This window comes from Muntiacus reevesi, chromosome 10 (genome assembly GCF_963930625.1).
Source record: "Muntiacus reevesi chromosome 10, mMunRee1.1, whole genome shotgun sequence".
NCBI classification, from domain to species: Eukaryota; Metazoa; Chordata; class Mammalia; order Artiodactyla; family Cervidae; genus Muntiacus; species Muntiacus reevesi.
This window is the reverse complement of record NC_089258.1, coordinates 47,556,489-47,566,136: the sequence shown is the minus strand read 5'-3', so window position 1 is coordinate 47,566,136 and position 9,648 is coordinate 47,556,489. Positions and strand designations below refer to the sequence as shown.

Here is a 9,648-nt window from a genome sequence, read left to right as displayed (position 1 = left end):
TGATATTTCCCCCTGAAATCTTGATTCCAGGTTTTGTTTCATCCAGCCTGACATTTTGCATGATGTACTCTGCATGTAAATTAAATAAACAAGATGACAATATAAAGCCTTGGCCTACCCCTTACCCAAATGGAACCAGTCTCTTGTTCCATGTCCGGTTCTAACTGTTGCTTCTTGAACTGTATACAGATTTCTCAGGAGGCAGGTATGGTGATCTGGTATTCCCATCTCTTGACGAATTTTTCAGTTTGTTGTGATCCACACAGTCAAAAGGTTTGGCATAGTCAATAAAGCAGAAATAGATGTTTTCTGGAACTCTCTTGCTTTTTCTATGATCCAACAAATATTGGAAATTTTTAAATTAGCTTATTTTAATTGATGAATGATTGCTTTACAGAATTTTGCTATTTTCTGTCAAACCTCAACATGAACAGGCCATAGGTGTACATATTTTCCCTCCCTCTGAGCCTCCCTCCCATCTCCCTCCCCAGCCTACCCCTCTAGTTTCACACAATGCCATGTTTGGGTTTCCTGAGCCTCACAGGGAACACTCCTGCACTGGTGGTGGGAATGTAAATTGATACAGCCACTATGGAAGACGGTATGGGGATTCCTTAAAAAACTAGGCATAAAACCACCATATGACCCAACAATCCCACTCCTAGGCATATACCCTGAGGAAACCAAAATGGAAAGAGACAGATGTATCCCATTGTTTATTACAGCACTATTTACAATAGCTAGAACATGAAAGCAACCTAGATGTCCATTGACAGATGAATGGATAAAGGAGTTGTGATGTATATACACAATGGAATACGACTAAGCCATAAAAAGGAAGACATTTGAATCAATTCTAATGAGGTGGATGAACCTAGAACCTATTATACAGAGTGAAGTGAGTCAGAAGAGAAAGATAAATTCTGTATTCTAACACATATATACGCAATCTAGAAAAATGCTACTGAAGAATTTATTTACAGGGCAACAGTGGAAAAACAGACACAGAGAACAGACTTGTGGACAGGAGGAGAGGGGAGGAGAGGGTGAGACATATGGAAAGAGCAACATGGAAACTTACATTACCATGTGTAGGATGTTGGCCATTTGACCTTTGTTTCCTCTGCCTTTTCTAAATCCAGCTCGAACACCTGGAAGTTCACAGTTCACATACTGTTGAAGCCTGGAGTAGAGAATTTTGAGCATGACTTTGCTAGTGTGTGAGATGAGTACAGTTGTGCAGTAGTTTGAGCATTCTTTGTCATTGCCTTATTTTGCGATTGGAATGAAAACTGACCTTTTCTAATCATTCTTTTAGATTCCACATATAAGTAGTATCACATGATATTTGTCTTTCTCTCTCTGAGTTACTTCACTTAGTATGATGATCTCTAGGTCCACCCATGATGCTACAAATGGCTTTGTTTTATTATTTTTATGGCTGCGTAGTATTCCATTATTTATATACTGCATCTTTATCTGTTTCTCTGTCGATGGACATTTAGGGTGCTTCCAAGTTTTGGCTATTGTTAATTGTGCTGCAGTGAATATTGGGGTGCATGGGTCTTCTTAAATTATTATTTTCTCTGGATATATGCCAAGGAGTGGGATCACAGTCAGATTTTTTTCATGCTTTTTTCCCCAAGGAAGGCAGTTCCTGTTTTTTCTTCAGTTTGCCTATATTTTGTATATTAATTTCAATTTTAAAATTTACCAACAATTTTATGCATCTATTCAGACAATTATGTGATTTTATGTAGTTGATTGAAGTGATGAATTCAATTGTTGGATTTTTTTCAGAAGTTATAAAAGTCTTGCATTTCTGGAACAGACTCATGCTGATCATGATGGTTTATTACTTTTTAATGCACTGCTGGATGTGGTTAGATAATATTATGCTTTGAATTTTGAGAACTATGCTCTGAATTTTCATTCTTTATCTGGCTTTATAATCAAGGTTGTATAAAACCTACAAACTCAGCTGGGTGAATGATTTCAGTCTATTATGAGGAAGTGAACCTTTTACAATCAAAGGGTTCTCCCTGCCTGAGGTGTTTTTGAGCACTCTCATGGAAAACCTTGCAGGAGTGGGGCTTTCGGTGGAGTGGGGCTGTGCTTCAATGTAGGTTTAACATTTTTATCTGCAACTGATCCTTTGAAGGTTTTTACTTTCATTCACTAATTTTGACCTTTTTTAAAAACTTTTTTCAAAACCTATTTGACTTAGTTGTGACCGCCTACCCCTTACCATGTCTGGGAGGGCTCAGCACACATCCTCACCTGTTACCTCACCACCTATTCTGCAATGACCCCTCGACCTTTATGGGCTGCTCCTCTTTCCAGTGAACCCTTTCAGCATTGATAAGAAAACAGCAAACTGAACAAGGGTTAAACTGAAAAAAAAGTAATGATTTTGCTATTGAAGAAGATTCCTGACGAGCATGTAGCTTGCAGGAAAGATTGGTCGACATTTATCATCTGCTGTGGGTCTTCTGATGCTGGGAAAGATTGAAGGCAGGAGGAGAAGGGGACGGCAGAGGATGAGATAGATGGTTGGATGGCATCACCAACTCAATGGACATGAGTCTGAGTAAACTCTGTGATTTGGTGATGGACAGGGAGGCCTGGCATGCTGCAGTCCATGGGGTCGCAAAGAGTCGGACACGACTGAGTGACTGAACTGAACTGAACTGTGGGGCTTCTGATTGCTACTGATGGTTCACCTAAAATCCAGAAGCTACAAGATGTCTTTCAAAACCGTGAGGTTATTTTTAAAAGTCTGTGCCCAAAGTGATGGTTTATCCTGTTGAACAGAAGAGATATGTAACGACCTCTCTGTGCATCATTGGTTTTCATTTAGATCAAATGACTCTTGTCAGTTGATTCATCTCATTTCCAATTTAAAGTGTTTGGGGCAGTGCATATATGAAAGGTCAAGAAATAGATGTTAATGGATTTGCTTCATTAGTAGAACTTCACAGATGTTTAAAATGGTGCCCCTTTAACAGCAGTGTTCGTCAAATAAAAAAACTCAGGCTAATTCAAATAGTTTATTTTTTAATACAAATTTATGGAAGTAAAGCAAAGCTTTTGAAAATTCATTTGGTTAAAAGTGAAAGAGCAAAGATTGTTGTGAAGACTACCATGAATTCTGCAGTTTAACCTTGAAAAAGAATATTGATTGTTTTTGAAACACACTAAATGTACAAAGGCTTTTTTGGGAGGTAGACATCATAGTGAAACAGTTGTCTTATTAAATTAGGAAAATTATGTAACATGAATGTCTTTGAGATAAATCATGGTTAAAATAGTTCATAATGTCATCTAAAAAGCATCTAAAAGAGACTAAAAGAAACCATGGTTTTCAAACATCATAAATAGTGGTTATATATTTTTTTTTGAGTAGCTAAAGAAAAAAATATATGCTTGATTCTGTTTTGGATACAAAATCAGCTTATTTATATGTATTTTCTTCTTTGCTATTCATGATCAACTATATTTTAGAAATAATTGAGCTTTTAAAACATACCTTATAAATCAAGTCTGTATTCTAGAAAAGTATGAAACATTTCTATAATAAGTTCTTCTAAATTTTGGTTGCAATTCATTAAAAATAAGTTGAAAGTATACAAACAAGGGAAACATTCAAACTTCAGCTTCATACTTTCAAAAAAATTGCATGTATTCAAAACAAAGCTAGCAAACAGCATAACGATCCAAACCACCTCGAATATTTGATTTTCAGATCCTATAATTACTCTATGGGATATCTTGATTTGTTGAAAATGATTCTAATTTTAGTTGTATACATTTATATCCTGCACTGCAATAAAATGAAGATGCAAAATCTATGATTATGAAATATCTAAATTTGGTCCAACATTTGAAAGAATTGCAAACAGAGAAAACCTATTAGACATGTTTTATCTTATAAAAAATAATCTGTCAGTGGGAGGTGTCATGAATACATGTAAAAGAGGAAACACTGGCAAACTAATTGTTTCTTAAATATTTACAAATTTCTCTGTTTACCACAGTAGAGCTAGGAATACTCCATTTAGAATAATTTGCTTAAGCTGAATGTGTACCTACCGCATTATAAAAACAGTATTTTCTCATTTAAAATATAAAAAGATCAATTGAAGATGTCAAAAGTTTCAAATTTGTTAACCATAAAATACAACTTTAAAGAAGAGTGAAGACAATTTTATTAAAAGACCACATATTTTTAAAAATCCTCAGAAAAATTCCAGTGTCAGATAGCACTGAGGAACTAATGGAATACTTAGATAGGTATCACAGTAAATTCCTTATTAGAATCAAAGGGATATGTGCACACACGTATGTACACACATATCCTCCAGATCACAGAAAATGTTGACAGTAGAGGTTGTCAAGCTTCCTGATATTAATTAATATGATCTTTATTTTACTAAGGAATTTTCTTTTCTTCATTATTTTATCTCTAGTGCTCTTCACTCCTTCTAGAAGGTCCCACTTGCCATCTGTTTTCATTTCTTTCTGCTTAAAGACTTCTTTTACATTTAAAAATGCAGTGGAGTAGCCAACACTGTTGCGATGGATTCTGTCTGTCTTCCATTGCTTGGCAATGTATTATTTTCATTCTTTAAGGCTGTTTTTGCTGCATAAATGAGTCTGAGTTGACATTCTCTTTCTTTGAACAGCTTAAATAGGCTGTCTCCATTGTTTTGGAGGGGAGCCAGCAACCATTCATACAGTATTTTCCTACATGAGTTTAATTGGTTTTATTCTGGGAAAAAATATATGCAGTGAAATGCACAGCTGTTAAACATGGATGAGGTTTTACTAACTTATACTCATGTAATCACCACCCTATCGAGACCTACAATATTCTAATTCAGTTAAGAAAACTTATTTGTTCTCTTCTTAAGAATATACTCACTGCCATAAGCTAGTATTCTGATCTCTGTCACTTTTTGTTTCAATTGTTACTCCATTGATGTTATGCTTTATATTTCATTAATTATTTCTCTTTATATTTCCATCATCCTGCCCACCCTTTGTTTAATTTTCTCTTTTTGTTTTTGCTGTTACGTTACATTGAAGATTAAGTTATTGATTAAAAATCATATCCATTAGAGTGACTATCATTAAAAATATATATATAAAATATTGACAAAGATGTGGAAAAAAGGATGTTTATCTTGATTTACAGTTGGTGGGAATGTAAATTGATTTGTCCACTATGTAAAACTGTGCAGGTTCATAAAAAAATTAAAAATTGAACCATCAGTTGATCTAGAAATTCCATTTCTGGTTGTATATCCAAAGAAGATAAAAATCACTCTTTTGAAATGATATCTGCATGTCCATGTTCATTGCAACATTGTTTATTATTATTATTACCTAGTGAAGTGAAGTGTTAGTCACTTAGTCATGTCCAACTCTTTGCAATCCCATGGACTAAGCCCACCAGACTCCTCTGTCCATGGAATTCTCCAGGCAAGAATATTGGGGTGGGTTGCTGTGCCCTTCTCCAGGGGGTCTTCCTGACCTAGGGATCGAAGTCAGGTCTCCTGCATTGCAGGCCAATTCTTTACTGTCTGTGTCACCAGAAAAGCAAGTAATTGCAGTTTTGGACCATGAATTTTAAATCATTATAACTAGGCTCAAACACATCTTTACTAATCAAAATAGGAACCATTGCAATCAACACATTTTTGTCAATGAGAAATAATTTGTTTATTCCTGTAGCATAAAAATCTATGCTTTAGGATTCAGCAAACTCTTAGAAAGCATTTTCTACATCCTGCTGGTTGTAGAAGTGTTTTCCCTGCATAAAGCTGAGATGCTTGTAGAAATGGTAGTCAGTTGGAGAGATGTCAAGTGAATGTAGCAGATGAGGCAAAGCTTCATAGCCCAATTCATTCCACTTTCGATGCATGGGTTGTGCAATTGGTGTCGTACCATCTGGCATTGTCATGAAGAAGAATTGGACTCTTTCTGTTGACCTATACTGGCTGCAGGCATTGCAATTTTCAGTGCATCTCATTGGTTTGCTGAGCATATATATGTCTCAGATTTGTGTCAGCTCATGAGGCACCTACTTATTGAGCTTTTTCACCCTTCCAGTTTGCTTCAAATGCTTCATAACCATAGAATGGTCGATGTTGAGTTCATGGGCAACTTCTCATGTAGTTGTAAGTAGGCCAGCTTTGATGGTGGCTCTCAGCTGGTCATTGTCAACTTCTGATGGTCTGCCACTATGCTCATCATCTTCAAGGCTCTCTTCCCCTTTGCAAAGCTTCTTCAACCACCACTGCACTGTACGTTCGTTAGCAATGGGCCAAATGCACTGTTGATGTTGTGAGCTGTCTCTGCTGCTTTATGACCCATTTTGACCTCAAATAAGAAAATTGCTCCAATTGTTTCTTTGTCTAACACCATTTCCCTAATTAAAATAAATACAAAATATACAGCAAGTAAGAAGTCATTAACAAAAAAAGAAAAATGAAGCAAGAAATGTCCTTTAAAGTGATGTATAACATAACCTCATTCATTTAAAAATGTATTCCTATATCAAGCAGTGAAGTTCAACAACGCAAAACCACCATTACTTTTATACCAATCTAAATAAAGCAGTCGAGATATGGAAACAGCCTAAGTGTCCATTGATAAATGACTAGAAAAGAAAATGTATCAATATATATATATTTTTCCCATGTGTTAATTTTAACGAACTCTTTAATTTTAATTAGCTCTGTTCATTTTAATTCACTCTTTTCTTTCTCTCTGTTTTATTTTTGAGATTTCCTATTGCTATTTCCTCAAGTTCACTAATGTTTTATTTTTGGGTTTCTAATCCTTTGTTCATCATACCCAGTGCAGTTTCTATTTTCAAAGTTAAATTTTCATCTCAAGAAGTTTTACTTAGAGTTTTAAAGTCTATTTTCCAATATTTCTCCTCAACATGCTTATGTTTTTTTCCGCATTCTTGATCATATGGATTATATTTATAGTAGCTATGCTAAGTACCTTGTCTCTCATTTTATCCTTTCTGTCATATCTGTGTCTATTTTTATTGATGATTTATCTCCTGGTGATGGAGCATATATTTCTGTCTCTTCATATGCTGGTAATATTTTATTGGATGGACATTATGATTTTGCATTGTTGGATGCTGAGTTTTCTTCTGTTCCTTCAATGGTGTTGATCTTTGTTCAGGAATCCCAGTAACTTACTCAGAGTCAGCTTTACCCATGTAATGTGTATTTCAAGCTTCCTCAGGGCCAAGCCAGCGTGCTCTTCAGCCTGGAGCTAATGTTGCCCACTATCTTTGGAAAGATTCCATCAGATCCTGTGTGCATTTCATGGTCTCTACCTTCTGCTGGTTGGATACAGGCTTTTTCCAGCTCTTTATGAGCTCCGGGAGTTTTTCAGCCTACTTTCTTTCTGTGTTTTTTTTTTCCTAGTATTTTTTATATTCACCTAGTACATACTGAGTTAAGAAGCAAGACAAAAATTAATTTTTTTTTTTTCTTTGCGTATCTCTAAAGTTCTTGTTCAGCCCACCTCACTCTCCTCTGATGTTCTCAACCCTAAACTCTGGTAATCTCAGCCTCAGTGAATTCTGATCTCTGTCTCTTAAACTCAGAGAACTCTGGACTCTAATAGTTTAGGTTTCTTTTTGACCACACCTTGCAATATGCAGGAACTTAGTTCCCCGACCAGGGATCGAACCCATGTCCCCTGCAGCGGAAGTGTGGAGTCCTAACCACTGGGCCCGCAGGGAATTTCAGTTTTATCATTTGTTTGTTTTATCATTTGTTTATTTCCCTCATGTGCTCAGGCTTGGAAGTTTCCTCAGAACCTTAAGGGGGCTGGCATAGGACTTACTTCATCAGCTTCCTTTTTCTGAAGAATCACAACCCTGTCTTTTTTCCTTGCCCAAACTATGAAAAAAAATCAGTTTAATTTATCCGATGTAGCTTATAGTTGTTACTCTAAGGTAGTACTTTCTACCACAATGATTTTTCATGAAAGGAGAAGCCTGTGATTATATACTTTGACTTGACATATATTGTAAGCCCCAATTAGATGTTGTGGTTATATAATTGAATATACAGTTACTTAAGAGTTTAGATGGCATTTTTAGACACTGTATTTTTTAAAGCAATTGACAAAATTGAGAAGTGTATATACTTCAATAGACTTTATTTTTCAGAGTAGTTTTAGGGTCACAGCAACACTGAGTAGAAGGTACAGAGATTCCCATCCACCCTTTGACTCCACTCGGGCATAGTGTCACCATGGTCAGCAACTCCCAACCAGATGATACATTTTACTTTTACAGTCGCTGAATCTGTTTTGACACAACATCACCCAAAGTCCATAGTTTACATTAGTTTACAACATCTTGGTGGTGTACATTCTATGAGTTTGAACAAATATATAATGACATGTGGGGCTTCCCAAGTAGCTCCAATGGTAAAGAACCCACCTGCCAATGCAGAAGACATAAGAGATGTTGGTTCTATCCCTGGGTTGGGAAGATCCCCTGGAGATGGACATGGCAACCCACTCCAGTATTCTTGCCTGGAGAATCCCATGGACATAGGAGCCTGGCGGGCTACAGTCCATGGTGTTGCAGAGTGGGCATGGCTGAAGCGACTTAACTCACATACATAATGACATGTGTCCACCATTATAGTGTCTTACATAATAGTTTTACTGCCCTGAAAATCCTCTGTGCTCCAACTATTCACCCCCCTGGCCTCATGTCCTGGTAGCCTTTTTTTTTTTTTTTTTTTAACTGTGTCCATAATTTTGCCTGTTGCAGAATGTCATACAGTTGGAATCATACAGTACTCAGCCTTTCAGGCTAGTGATATGCATTTACGCTTTCTCCATATTTTTTCCTGGCTTGATAGTTCATTTATTTTTAGTGCTGAGTATGGTCCATTGTCTAAATGTTTCACAGTTTATTTATCCATTCACTTACTGAAGCACATCTCAGTTGCCTCCAGGTTTTGGCAACTGTGAATGAAGCTGCTATAAACAGCTATGTGCAGGTTTTTACGTGGCCATAAGATGGACTTCCCTGGTGGCTCAGATGGTAAAGCGTCTGCCTACAATGCAGGAGACCCAGGTTCGATCCCTGGGTCGGGAAGATCCCCTGGAGAAGGAAATGGCAACCCATTCCAGTGTTCTTGCCTGGAAAATCCCATGGACGGAGGATCCTGTTAGGCTACAGTCCATGGGGTCGCAAAGAGTCGGACACAACTGGGTGACTTCACTTCACTTCACTTCAAGATTTCAACACCTTTGAGTGAATACTAAGGAGCAAAATGTATTATATGATATATTATATGATACAATATGGTAAAAGTATGTTTAGTTTTGAAAGAAGCTGCCAAACTGTCATCCAAGGTGGCTGTAGATTTTGCATCCACCTCCCACCCCAGTAGTGAGCAAGAGTTTATGTTGCCCCATGTCTTCCCTGGCATTTTGTGTGGTCAGTGCTCTGGATTTTGACAGTTGTAATAGGTGTGTAGTGGTATCTCATTGTTGTTTCAATTTTTTAATTTCCTAATGATATGTGAGGTGGAACATCTTCTCTTGTGCTTATTTGCCATCTGTATATTTGTCTTTGGTGAGGTGTCTATA

The 9,648-nt window shown here is 36.7% G+C and overlaps 1 non-coding gene across 1 annotated transcript; it reads left to right on the top strand.

The window, feature by feature from the left end:
• Nucleotides 1-9,079: 9,079 nt before the first annotated feature.
• TRNAC-ACA (transfer RNA cysteine (anticodon ACA)) lies at nucleotides 9,080-9,151 on the top strand. Its single transcript has one exon. It is a non-coding gene; the product is annotated as a tRNA-Cys (tRNA).
• Nucleotides 9,152-9,648: the final 497 nt, after the last annotated feature.